A 13939-nucleotide genomic window follows, 5' to 3' on the forward strand; every position below is an offset into this window, starting at 1 on the left:
AATTGTAATTACCTTGCACCTCCGAGACGAAGAAAGCCGTAGCAAGCGTCTTTCTCCCAATGGTGAGCTCCATTGAAGCAACTCCCTTGGCGCTCAGGGGCTCGCTCCCTCCAACACCACTGACCGTCATGTTTGTCTTGATCAAGTCCTCGTCTTGGCCACCGAGCTTCTTGTACAGCGAGTAGGGCATAAAATTTACAATGGCCCCACCATCCACTAGCATGCGAGTCACCGGCTTCCCGTTGATGTGTCCCCTCAGGTAAAGAGCCTTTAAATGGTTGTCCTTCTCGCTTGGCTTCTGGAACACAGCTTCACGGGGCCCAAACTGAAGATGAGCCAAATCCTCTTCCGGAACCACAAAGTAATCCGAAGACAAGTGCACCACATTAATCTCCAAGTTGGTGCGCTCCGGAGACCCTTCATAATCCACCAATTCCTCATCTTCTGTTGTTAGAGGAACTGCTGAGGCTTCGTCTACAGAAGTAACCGAAACGGGCAGTGCCGATTTGGCTGCTGGCTCTGCAGTAGGCTCTACCGGTCTGACCGGTCGGCTGCGGCGGTCCGACCGGTCTGGCTGGCTGATCAGCTGTCTTGACCTTCCAAACCTTGCTCTGAGGGAACATGGGTCAGTATCTGTTGAAGCCTTCATCCCTCATCTTCTCTTCTTTCTGCTCCTTCTTTTCCTTGTTACGAAGGCGCTGCAACTTCCTCTTCTGTGTATGAGTTAAACCCAAGGGCACCACCTAGGCTGATGGTACCTATCTGTTGCGCTCTTGATGCTACCGGCCTCATGATCATTGGCCATGACCGGCTTTTATGAAGGAACCTCAACCGATTTCTCTATGTCCATCGGCTTTTTGCCCGTATCCTTTATGGGCACCTTGATTTCACCGATTTGAATAACATCGGCTTTAGGCTTCTCTGGATTAGCAACAGGCTTCTGCTCCTCTTTCTTTTCCTTGATGCGATACTCGAATCTTGGAACAGGAACCTGGCCCGGCCTCTGGTGAGACCGGTCTGACCGGTCAGAGGTGACCGGTCAGACCGGTGCAACCTGCTGCACTGGACCAGATTGGCGTGGTCCCAATCGGTCGTGCACGGGCACCGTGGAGCTTTTCCCTTGATAATGTGGAGGATAAGGCATCGAGAAACACTGCATCCATATCCCTTCATGCTCCCATGCCGGATTTGTTGCACTTGACGCCGGTGGCACCCATGGTATGGTAGCATACATCTTCTGGGGAGGATACAATGTGACAACATCACCTCTGTGCCTGCTGGATTCCCTCCTTGGAGACACTGGGCGATCTTGGCGCGGTGGCGATCGCAGTCTCTTTTTTAGCGGCCGGTCGTTTTGAACGGCCTTTGTGTACTTGTTCAACAACTGGTTCAAGGTGGGCTTCTGATTAGCAGTTCTTCCCTACACCTTCACCTCGTTGGTCTTCCAAGTACCCACTTATGGACGCTTTGGCTTGAAAGTCCGGGGACGGTCACCAAAGCGGTCTGACCGGCTGGAGGAACCAGTCTGACCGGTCGGAGACACCGGTCTGACCGGTCGTGCTTGATCAGTAGACCGATTTTCTGGTGGAGAGCTTCCTTGCCCCCCGAGTCTGGGATTTCTGACTATGATCTTCAGAGTATCCTTGCCATCATCAGTCTTCTCCTTGATGACTTCCCGGGCAAGGATTTTGTCACTCGTATTCATCGGTCTTGGATCACCGATGACAACATGCTTCCCCTTAGCTCCTTCGGCTTGTTCCGGCCGAATGAGCATCTTTGGATTGTTCAATTCCAGTGTATGAACAGGGAAAGGAGCCTTGTCAATTTGCATCTCAGAAAGTATCAATCGTCCTTCATTAATGGCCGATTGTACCTGTCGACGAAAAACATTACAATCATTAGTAGCATGAGATGTAGAGTTATGCGACTTACAATATGCATGTCGTTTTAGTTCGTCAGGAGATGGAATAGCATGTGACAATCGGATGTTACCATTCTTAAGCAATTCATCAAAAATCCGATCACACTTAGAAACATCAAAAGTAAATTTCAGCTCCTTTTGCCAATTCTTTTGAATCGGCTTGAGAGACGGAACTGAACCGGGTTTGGCCTTTGATGGCCAAACAAACTCAGCAGCATATACTTCGTTGCTATCATCGTTCGAACTATCCGAATCATGATAAAAAATATGTGTGTTGGACCGATGAGGCTTGAAAGTATCTTTGGCATTTTTAAGTTTAAACTCTAAACCCATGACTTTGACTTGCAAGAAATTTATAGTTTGATTTTCAAATCCCTCGAGTTTCTCTTTCAAATAAGAACGTAAACCATTAAACGCCAAATCCGTCAAATCCTTTTCGGAAATTGTCAAACTAAAACACCGATTTTTAATTTCTTTAAATCTTTTGAAATAATCTGAAGAAGATTCATCACGTCCTTACTTAATCGATGTTAAGTCCAACAATTTTGTTTCGGTTTCCCCACTAAAGAAGTGATCATAAAACTTATGCTCCAATTGAGCCCAATTGCGAATAGAATTAGGAGCTACGAGGAAAACCAAGAGAAAGCCGTTCCAGTCAAAGATAAAGAAAATAAACGCACACGCAAAACATCATTGAAACCGGCTTCTCCTAATTGCAAGACATATTGACTAACGTGCTCCCAAGTTGTATGAGAATCATCACAATTAAATTTAGTAAACTCAGGAATACGCCAACCAGCAGGAAAAGGAGTAAAATCAAACTCAGCAGGATAAGGTTTTTGATATAAACGTGTAGTACCCATATCCACCACAAGCTTACTTTTAATCGCATTTGCCAGATCCTCTTTGAACTTAAGGAGATCGGCCTGATAGTGCTGGCTAGTATAAAACTCAGAAAAACGATGCGCATTAGAATTTCCATGCGCCGTCGTTTGTAAAGAAGTCAGGATCGGTCCTTGGTTAGGTCCAGATCCTCGTGGCCCTCCCGCTACAGTAGTAGTGCGAGGTGGTGTATACAGTGACAATTCATTAGTTCGGCTAGGAGCAGCCGAACCTGGAATTGTCTCGAGAGGCGTCGGCGACGGCACTGAGTAACCGGTCTGACCGGTCGTACCGGTCTGACCAGCCTGTGGAACCGGTCCGGCAGGTGCTGTGTGCACGGTCGACGGTGGCGGGGTTTGCCCTGAGAACGAGTTCGGCGGCATACCATAGAGTGGTTCAGATGTGAACTTAGGGGTAGCCGAACTCGGATCTAATGAGTTAGACTCTGACATGGGTTGTTTACCTTTAAGCGCATCAACATCACTACTCAATTTAATCAAAATGTCACCCGCGGCAGCTTGCGCAGCAACAATCTTTTGATCCATTATGGATGACATTCTATCAAACATATCAGAGGGAGAGAGGCTTACATTGGATTGCTAAGCTTGAGAGACGGCAGTACGAACTCCTCCACCCTCTTGACGAGGCCACCACGATCCTTCTTGAAGCCCTTCAAGAATTGTGTCTTGACGTGCTCCTCTACAAGAAGGTAGGCCTTGCGCTCCTCTTCGGTGAGCTCCTCCATTGTAGCCGTGATGATGTTTTCCTTGTCGATCTCTGAAGAGCCCATCTTCTTCGGGGAGTTGATTAGATCGGTTTTAAAACCAGATTAATCTTTCCCCAGCGGAGTCGCCAAAAAGTGTGTTGACACAGAATCGCGCTAACACACTCGAATGCGCTAGAACGCGCAACGATCGTCAAAGCGATCAACACAGCGAAAAGCCTGGGCGGACCGGTCTGACCGGTTTCGCCGACCGGTCTGACCGGTGCAAGCAGGGAACTCGTGAAGACCTAGAACAACGAGATCGGGAGGGACCCCGTCGGAGCTCGTGGATCTAGGGTTGCTCTGAGGTCGGCAGGCCACTCAGAACGTCTTCAAACGCCGTCGAGACGAAGGAAGAAAGCAATCTAGGGTTGGAAAAGGTTAGGGTTTGAGAGACAAAAAGTAATGCGATATTTTGATTTGATTCGATTGGGAATATCTCAATCGGCCTTAGCCTTTATATTTATAGGCCGGGGAAGTCGTACCCCTCTCCTAGTTGGTTTATACAAGAATTTTCAAAATAAAACGAAGCCTACTCGGTTTACAACTGGACAGACCGGTCGGCCTCTGAACTGTCAGAATTGGCTGTCAACAATTTCATCCTAACTCGATCCTCTAATTTTGATCACATTTATCAATATAATGCACAACCACTATAGCATCTAATCGTTTTATTAAATTCACTGTGAAATGTTAGATTGTCAACTTAGTTAGAATTAAAAAAATTGCTTTAGACGAAACTGAAATGGCACGCATTTTGAAACAAGGGGCTAGTAGACAATGACCTTCGCGCGACCACAAGGCCACTGACTGTTTGTATTGAGTGTTGATATGCCTGCACATTTGGCGTATTGGTAGGTCAGCAAGGCTACTGAATGTTTCATGTTTGTATGGAGTGTTGATTCCTGCACATTGGCGTATTGGTAGGTCAGCAAGTGTTTGCCCATTTTCAACAAAAAAAAGTCTTAGTTTCCTGCAGGGGTCTATCATAAGTCCGTATTATATTATACACGACCTTAACGGGGTCATAAGTCCTTCAGCTGAGGTGGAAGAAATAATGCTACTTGGTCATTTGTACGTCACGGCCTACATACGTAGACATGCTTGCGTCATCGCCGTATCCCATCCGTATACACGCTATATTTAAGACCAGCAGCGGTCACCAAGGCTCAAAGCTACTAGGCTAGGAAACCTCTCAACAACTACGCGTCAGTTACACGGACATATATACTGCTGATTTCTTTGTAACAAACTACATAGTGGGAGACGTCAGTGATATTTTTGCTGGTTTCTATGTATATATAAACAGAGTCGTCACTGTTATTTCTTGTTGGTTGTGTGCATCCATTTCCAAGAGGAAACGCGTGTGTGTGTGTGTGTCTATATATATATATATATATAGATATAGATTACGTAGTGGGAGACGTGTAACTGCTAGTGGACCAAAAGAACGCGCGACGCATCATCGGCTATTTTTTCCAATAACATAAACGCGATATACACGCATATTCTTAGTTCAGAAGTAATATATAATCAGCGGATCGAGTTCGTCGTCGTTACGCATCAGCGGGTTGGCGCGGCCGCTGTTTTGTTCTGTCCATCGGCCACCATTTGGTTAATCGATCGGATCACGACAGCCTGTGTGGTTGACCAAAGACCTTAATTATCACGGCCCTACTAGTCTCCGGCCCCCTTTTATCAATTACCTGCAGTTACTAGCTCTGATCTGAACAGTCCATCCATTATTTCATTGCTACTAGTACAAGTTGGCAGGAAGAAGCGTCCAATGGTTAGTTGGAGAAGGATCCCGGAAACTGTGGAACTCAATCAAGCAGCTGATGGATCGACTCCGTGTGAACGGAACCGTCAAATTAAAACTCTCAATTAAGCATAATGGTCGTCATTTCAACACATCAGACGCATTAGCTTAATGGTTTAATTTGACAGTTCTTTCTCAGCCCACATTCCGATCGAAACAACACCGATAGTCCCACGTGAAGGTGAGCGCAGATGGTACAAGCACAACATATAATTGAAAATACAGCAATATTCATGAGACTCTGCCATAAGTTTTACAAATCAAGTTTGAATACATATATAATTTACAAACTTTATATTACTGAAATTCAGGTTCGAACAGAGGGCAAAAGCCTACAACTGCCACAAGGGTACACCATAGGAGAATCCTAACTAAGTGTCTGGCTCCACAACCTCCCATCCCTCAGCGTCGCGGCGGATAAACTTAACGCAGCAGGGACAGAAGTCTACGTCTGTGTGTCCTGAAATAATATTTCAACAAGAGCCCTGAGCAACTAATACTCAGCAAGACTTACCCGACCAGTGGGTATAACTTAGCCCACATACCTAGACATATAAGTCATTTGGCTGGTGGTTATTTTGTAGAAAGGCGACTAAAGTAATTCCTTATTTTTATTATTTTAGCCCCAGATTCTATATAATTTAACTCTAATCTAATATTTGCATGAATCAACTATAACAAACATAGTGGTGCAATCAATGATAATTCAATGTGCACTCATCATATATATAAATATACTCATCATTCACTCGTAACACTACCATGCGACGCAGTGATCAAGGTGCTCATATCCGAGAGCGACTGACGGCGATTCGATTTGATTAAACCTTACAAGGTGGACATAACCAACACGGCACGCATAAGCCCTGTCGGACTCCACGCACCAACCATTCCCCTCCCTGCCTCGAACTACAGAACCGCCCCACCTACTTACAGTCAGCCGAGCTCAACGAAAGACCACCAAAAGTAAACACATGCATCCCGTTTCTCCGCGACTACTCGACTCGCCCTAAGGGGTGGTGATGAAGTTCTGTACTTTCGAAGCAAGACAGTACTCGGCTTACCGGTTTCGACTACCTCCTACTCCCGGCATGCAGTTAGTATAATTCAAACATGATCAGCAGGGCCAACAACAGTACGGTCCTTAACCGACACGGACGGGTCTAAGACACCCAGGAATCATGTCCTGCTGCCATACCTATGTACCATCATCAATTCCCGTCCGGTCTCAAATTTCCATGCATTTTATATCAATTTCAACAGCTCATGTATTGGAATATAAATATATCTCATATGGAATATAAATATATCTCATATCTCGCGAGTAACCAGAAATTACTCGACTTCTAAATATCCTATATCTCGCGAGTGTCATGAAATCACTCGACTTCTACTGAGAACCATTAAGCATAGCATTTCTATCGTCCTATACATACTAGTATAACTCAAAAAAACCTAGGGATCATGCAACTAGGTTCACAAACTATTCCTAAACCTAATGCATAAGTAATAGAGACATATATATGTGTCATAAGTTGAAATAATAGGTCATGCACCAGGTCTTGCCTTCGGACTGATGCTCAGAGTTAGGGTCAGACAGGCCTTGGGACGGGTTCTCACGCCTCTCCTCCTGGGCTTGGTCCAGCTGCTCCTGCGGTGCCGCTATCACCTCATACACGACTCCCTCGGTGGCAGTTTCTACATGCACGCATATGAAAAATGATTGAGTGCAACACAAACTATACAATCACTAAACTTCGAAATGAAATGTCCTGCGGACTGTCTGCGCCCAAGTGGCGGACCGTCCGCGGTTCAACTCGGCACACCCACCAGAACCACCAATGTTTCTGGAGAATTTCTATACTGGCTGGCGGACTGTCCGCTCACCCTTAGCGGACTGTCCGCAATACACCTACGCCAATCCACCAGAGACAACGACGTCTCTGTACAAATTTCTAATCCTACCGGCGGACCGTCCGGCCCCCCCTTGGCGGACCATCCGCAGTTCACTCTGCCAATCCACCAGAGATGACAACGTCTCTGGACAAAATTCTAGACTCTACGGCGGGCTGTCCGCTCTCCAATAGCGGACCATCCGCAGTTCAACCCTGTGAAACCCACCAGAGACAACATCGTCTCTGGACAAATTTCGAACTCTACGGCGGACTGTCCGCTCTCCAATAACGGACCGTCCGCAGTTCAATTCTGTGAAACCATCAGAGACAACAACTTCTCTGGACAACGTTTAACCTGACTTGCGGACTGTCCGGCCCTCCTAGGCGGACCGTCCGCGATTCCTATCTTTTGACACCGCGCGCCGCCACCAGTGAGGCCGGCACGGCGCCGCGGCGCGCCGCTCCCTCCGACGGTAGCCCGACCGACGGCAAGGCTAGCACTACACCTTCTACTAAAAGAGGCGCACACGGGCATAGGTGATGCACGCGAGGAATTCAAGCCAAACCTAGTCGGCGACGTGCGGCCCGTGGCGGTCAAATGAACTCGTCGAGAACGTGCGTGGAAACAACGTGAACGAGGAGGAACGAGGGGAGCACGAGCATGAGTGGCTCACTTACAGTCGATTTGAGCCCTTGGACGAAAGAAACGGTGCCCGGACGATGGAGTTCCATGGTGAGATCGAGTTTGGGCGAAACTCGAACTGATTGCCGGGGAATCCGAGATTCCCGGCGAGGTGGGGGTTGTGGCGGTGGTTGGAGGGGTTGAGGAGGAAACTAGGGAGGTAGTTGAGCTTCGGGTGCGGTGGATTTGAAATCCATGGAGGGAGCTCGCGGAATCGGCCGGCGACGTCGAGCTGCTCGAGCTCGGGAATAGCGGAGAGAGGAGGAAGACTGAGCGAGATAAAGACAGAACTGAGAGCTGGGATTGGGGGTTGAGATTAGGTCGACTTCAATGCGCGTTGTACTAGGTTGGCCGGGCAAAAGGCTCGACGGCCGGCACGTAGCGGCGACCGGCGAACCCCTGTCTCTAATTAGGTGAAGCAGAGCGCGTTCGGGCGGACCGTCCGCGGTCCTAAGCGGACTGTCCGCGTGGTGAACACAAGGGGTGTTACACTCCGTCCGTCGTCTGCTCCTTGTTTTAATTATCGAAATCGATCAGGCCGATTTTTGGCAAATGGCAGGTGGTTGCGAATATGCATCGCTCCAAGAAAACCCCGAAAAAGAAAAAAAAAGAAAACGCCAACCAGAAAGCGCTTACGCCGCCTCTATCACGTCACGGGTCGGGGTTACGTGCGGTTGCCCGCAACTCTCCACATGGGCACGCGAAGATCTAATCCTGCGGCGTGCACGGACGCGCTTGGTTCTGCGGTGGGGAGTGGAGAACCAGCAGGGCGGCAGGGCACGTACGCAAGCTGCGCCCGTGCGGTGCGGCGTGCAGGAATTGACGGGACCCGCGATATCTGAATCTGATCATGTTATACTTATCTGACTAGACTTCGTATCATTTCGAGAATGTTTGACCACGTTTCTTTTTCTTCTGTTCCCAGCAGGTCGTTTATTTCCGGTCGATGCTGCCATGCTGCATCTATCTTCCGAGATGGGTAAATTGCCACGAACACTCCGAATTTTGTGATGTTTTTTCCACACAATCGACCAATCCCCATGTCCCTACCGATGACCTACCTATATTATATGTTCTGATGACTTTGTCTTTTTTATCATATATGCTCTTTTTTTAATCAAAACATACCTGTATTATACGCTCTGATGACTTTGTCGACGCAAAAGACACCGTGCTTTTGGCAAGAAAAACTGCATAGGCCCGATATGTATGTAGCCCATCTTGGTTTTGGCAACCACGGGCCTTTGATGATTATTACGGCCCAGGGACTTTTAGATGTGTAGGGATTCGGGCCCAGTTCACGCCGCAAGGAACAGACCAACTCGTTGGCTCTAAACTGGTCTAACAAATTGGCCCATAGTCAAATTTATTTTAAAACAAATTTATTTTATTTCAAAATGTTCTAGCAAAACAAAAAATTTGTTCAGGAACAAAAAAATTTTGTTCCGGAACAAAAAGTAGTTATTAAGCCTTGTGCGATGCTTTGACTGCCAGTAGCCCGAGCCTCGGACCCGCCACGCTCCGCCAACTGATGCGTCGCCGCTCGCCGCCAACGGAGCAGTGGCGGGCCCAAAGTAGTTGGGATCTACCCAGATGATTCTAAATTTCAGGCCCAAAAGTTTCTAATACTTAAAAATTAAAATCTAGATTTGACAAATAGCCTAATAATCAACTCTAGCCCAATATGTGATCACGTCTCCCTCAGCCCAATTGCCCAAAGTCCCCCGTCCCTAAGGATGGCAACGGGACCCGATCCCCGATGGGGATTTCATCTATTAGGAGATCAAATTGGGGACGTTTTACTACCCGCGGGGTTCCCTAAAAAAAAAAGAAACCGCGGGGGTCTTAACGGTCTAAAAATGGTCCCCGTCGGGGGAGGCGGGGGCGGTAACGTTCAGCAGCTCCCCGTCCCCATTCCCCGTCTGCCCCGTTTACAATGCTAATTGAATGCCGCAAATGTCAATTTGGCCCAATTCAGCCCATGAAGCAGACCACCTATGCACGGCCTATCCACAATTCCACATCCCTTCATCCATCGGCAGCTCGCAGCGGCCGTGAACCCGTGATCCCGTCGCCTCCGGATTTTTTACATTTTTGCCTCCGGATTTTTTACATTTTTACCATCATACTGAATGTCACTCATCTAAATATCACTCTTACAATAACATCTATAATTTTAACACTCTTATTTCGCACCTTTTACAAATTTACCACTTTGACCAACGTGGCGTGACACGCTAGCGCTGGGTTAGCAAGCTCACGCGAAATGTCCTTTTCTGCCTCTGACTTACTCCTCTCTCATTCATCTCCGACAGTTAGGTCCCTCAGCTCCTCTCGCTGCCAGATGGGTCCCGGTTGTTAGCTTCGTCTTCCTCCTCCTGGCCCGCAACGCGCTCTGCTCCACTGCTCTGCTCCCCTGCGGCGCCTGGTGCTCATCTATGATTCGAGCAGTGGCATGGTGCTCATCTATGAATCCTATTAACGGCCCGTTTAGTTTAATGAGGACGTGGGTTCCCGATCTTCCGTCAGGTTCTGGATAACTCTCGTTGTAGGCGGAGCGAGACACACCGATCCGGCTTCAGATCCTAAGACCCGAATCTAGCAATCTTAGCACCACAACTCCTCTGGTTATCAACCGTGTCACAACCCGGTTGACCTCGCCAAGAAGACTAATCCCTGCAAGTGCAACGAAGAACACAAACAAGAACTCGAAAGAACACAGCTCAATTGAAGTGACTCTGCAGATGAAAGATTAATCTCAAAGTTGGGGTTTCACAAACCGACACGGCGGCGAAACTATTCTCGACAGAATAATCTAAGCAAAACCCAAGTAACATAATGACGGCTGCTGTGTATATAGAAGAGAGAGGCTAGGGGGGCGGCCAAGGGGGTGGCCGGTCAACCCTAGGGAGTACAAGGCCTTCTGGCCCAAAAACTGGCGTCGCTGCATCCAGGCAGATTCTGGTCGTCATGTTGTTTCGACGATTCCCATCGACTCCGAGTGTATTTTGATATGGGATCAGTTGGGTTGGAAAGCTTATCTCCTTAGCTTTCCAACGATATATAGAACGCCCAAAACGGAGCCTGTATGTGGCCTGTGCGTCCGTTTTTGTGAGGCCTGCTCCTGCAGTCCGAACCGAACTCGCGAATAAATCGGACTTCAATGTGGATTGGGCTTTGAACTCTATCTTCGCTTGGGCCTTGGTCATATGCGTATTGGTCATGTCCACATCATTCTCCCCTTTTTGGTTTTGAGTCGTCCTCGACTCAAAGTCGCTGATGCTTGCGGAAGTAGTTGTTCCCATTCTTGACATGATCCTGCGTTGCTCCCCTTCTTGAAATTGAACCTGTTGTGACAAAACAAACAAAGAAAAACAAGAGGAACTCTGCGTGATAGGATTAGTCTTACAATAGCCCTCTTTTTCATCAAATTGTTGCACACCAAAAGGAGATTTCAGATTTGAACACATATAAACACGATGCACCATGTACTCTTCTTTATAATTATAATTGCCAATAAAGTGATATGTACATCGAGATAACCATGGCAATCCAACACATTTAAATTTCTCCTCCAAACTACTATGTGCACACAAAGTATCAAACTCTATATAACCCAAAGTATTTAAAGAAGACAACAATTTCCTTTCATCCTTTTCTGTAGCAATTGGAATCAAATGTTTATTTTTAGCATAAGTCTTTGGTTCCAAAACAAAAGGATCAGTTTCCTTCACAAGTTGTGGCACAGGGATAAACATAGAACTATCACACAACTCTTCTTTATCACAAAAATCAGTAGAATATTTATCATGTGACAAAGTCAATTCAAATTTGGTGTCCACTAAATATTGCTCTATTATAGCATGAGTGGTGGACAATTTCAGCACATCAAGAGAGCTCTTACCAGAGACAATTACTTGTTCATTCTCTATCACCTTGTCTTCTGTTTTAGATACATGCTGCAAAATATTAGGTCCAAAAGAAGACAAAGCGATATCTTTAATGTGTACAAAATCAGATTTAGAGGAAGGCACTGTAACATCTGAAATAATCCATTCTTTTCTAAAAGGCTCATTCTTTCTTCTCTCCGCTCTTTCAAGATCGGCTTCTAAAATTTCAGTTGCGGTCATAGATTTAAGTGTAATTTTTCTTCCATTGTAGTTGAAAGAATATCTATTTGCAACCTTTTTATGTACCACATCATTTATATTAATCCATGGCGTTCCTAGCAATAAATGACATGCTTGCATGGGTACTATATCAAAATCAGCACTACTCTTGTAAAAACCAATGCTAAATTCAATATGTGCAAATTCAGTTACCTTAATCTTATCGTAAAAATTTACCCATTGCATGTAGTATGGATGTGGATGTGGCTTTGTGGTCAGACCGAGCTTCTCGACCAGCTCTAAACTTACAAGGTTGTTGCAAGTCTCACCATCAATGATGACTCGGCAACGTCATTCCATCACGGCAAAGAAAGTCTGGAACAAATTGTTGAATTGATTTTGCTCCACTTTCTCCATTTGAGAACTCAACACTCGTTGAGCAATCTCAATGTTTCCTGACATTGTTAGTAAGTAGACAAGAGAAAACACAAAAGGTTATCCCTATCAACTACTATATGTGGATGTAGATGGTGGAAACACAATCTCGCACGTCTTACCAAGCTCTTACAAGTGTTCTTACCAATGCAAAGCAGAGGATGGTACAACCGGTGGCTGGTTCGTGATACCTGTGAGGAAGTGGTACCAAGATTGCAAGATCCTCTGGGTGTACTGATCTGAAGTAATATGTGGAGCTTCAGGGGGCTTTATTTAGTAGCAAGGATTAGCACAATTGAAAATCTGATAGCAAAAATTGAATAAATATCCAAAGTACTTATCAATGTTGCTGGCCTAAACGTGTTCCTAGAACTAGTTCAAGCAAGCAAGCGACATATACCAAGCACAAAGGACACAAAAGGATGCAAGCACTTCTTTTTTTTTCTTTTTTTTGTGCGGCTCTTTTTTATGCACTTGCCTTTTTCTTTCTTTTTTTTTCTATTCAAAAGTGCCACAAGAGCAAGAGACAACTCCACACTATCACAAAATTGTTGCCTGTAAATTACAGATTTGCTACACAAACTTATACAGGCTGTTTGACAAATTTAGAGACCTCAAACACGAAAACTTACAACACGAAAGTTGTAGATCCTCCTTTTCTCTTTCTTTGCAATATATGGAAAGTCTCTTTTGGATAAAGGAAGTAGAAGAAATTGACCTCAAAATACAGACTACTCAGAAATTTCTGGGTCACTAACAGATTGACTTCCAATACAGATTAGGCGAAGATAACTATGTTTTCTGGAATTCTCACAATTGATAAAGTTGTAGATAATTTCACAACCTTTCTAGAAAGTACTAGGACACAAAAATCTGATTTCGTATGCGAGAGATATCAACAAAATACCAAACTGGACAGAGACAAGTCTGAACCGGACGTGATGACAGGATGGAAAAGGACACGGTGACACGATGCAAAACTCAAACCAATCTAAGAACTCGATCTAAACCAGCAACAAGACCACGACTATGGACACAAACTCAATGATGCGGACTCCGATATCAAAATATGCAATGGCTTAAAAGGGCTAATGGGATGGGAAAACAGCACGAACACAAAATTTTCTAGGACTTTTTGGTGGACTGTGGGACAATGGCGAAATTGATGAAACTAAAGATAGATGTGAAACCTGACAGTAAACCTGAGTCTCTGAATACCAAATAATGAGGACGTGGGTTCCCGATCTTCCGTCAGGTTCTGTATAACTCTCGTTGTAGGCGGAGCGAGACACACCGATCCGGCTTCAGATCCTAAGACCCGAATCCAGCAATCTTAGCACCACAACTCCTCTGGTTATCAACCGTGTCACAACCCGGTTGACCTCGCCAAGAAGACTAATCCCTGCAAGTGCAATGAAGAACACAAGTAAGAA

Source organism: Panicum virgatum, chromosome 5K (genome assembly GCF_016808335.1).
Source record: "Panicum virgatum strain AP13 chromosome 5K, P.virgatum_v5, whole genome shotgun sequence".
NCBI classification, from domain to species: Eukaryota; Viridiplantae; Streptophyta; class Magnoliopsida; order Poales; family Poaceae; genus Panicum; species Panicum virgatum.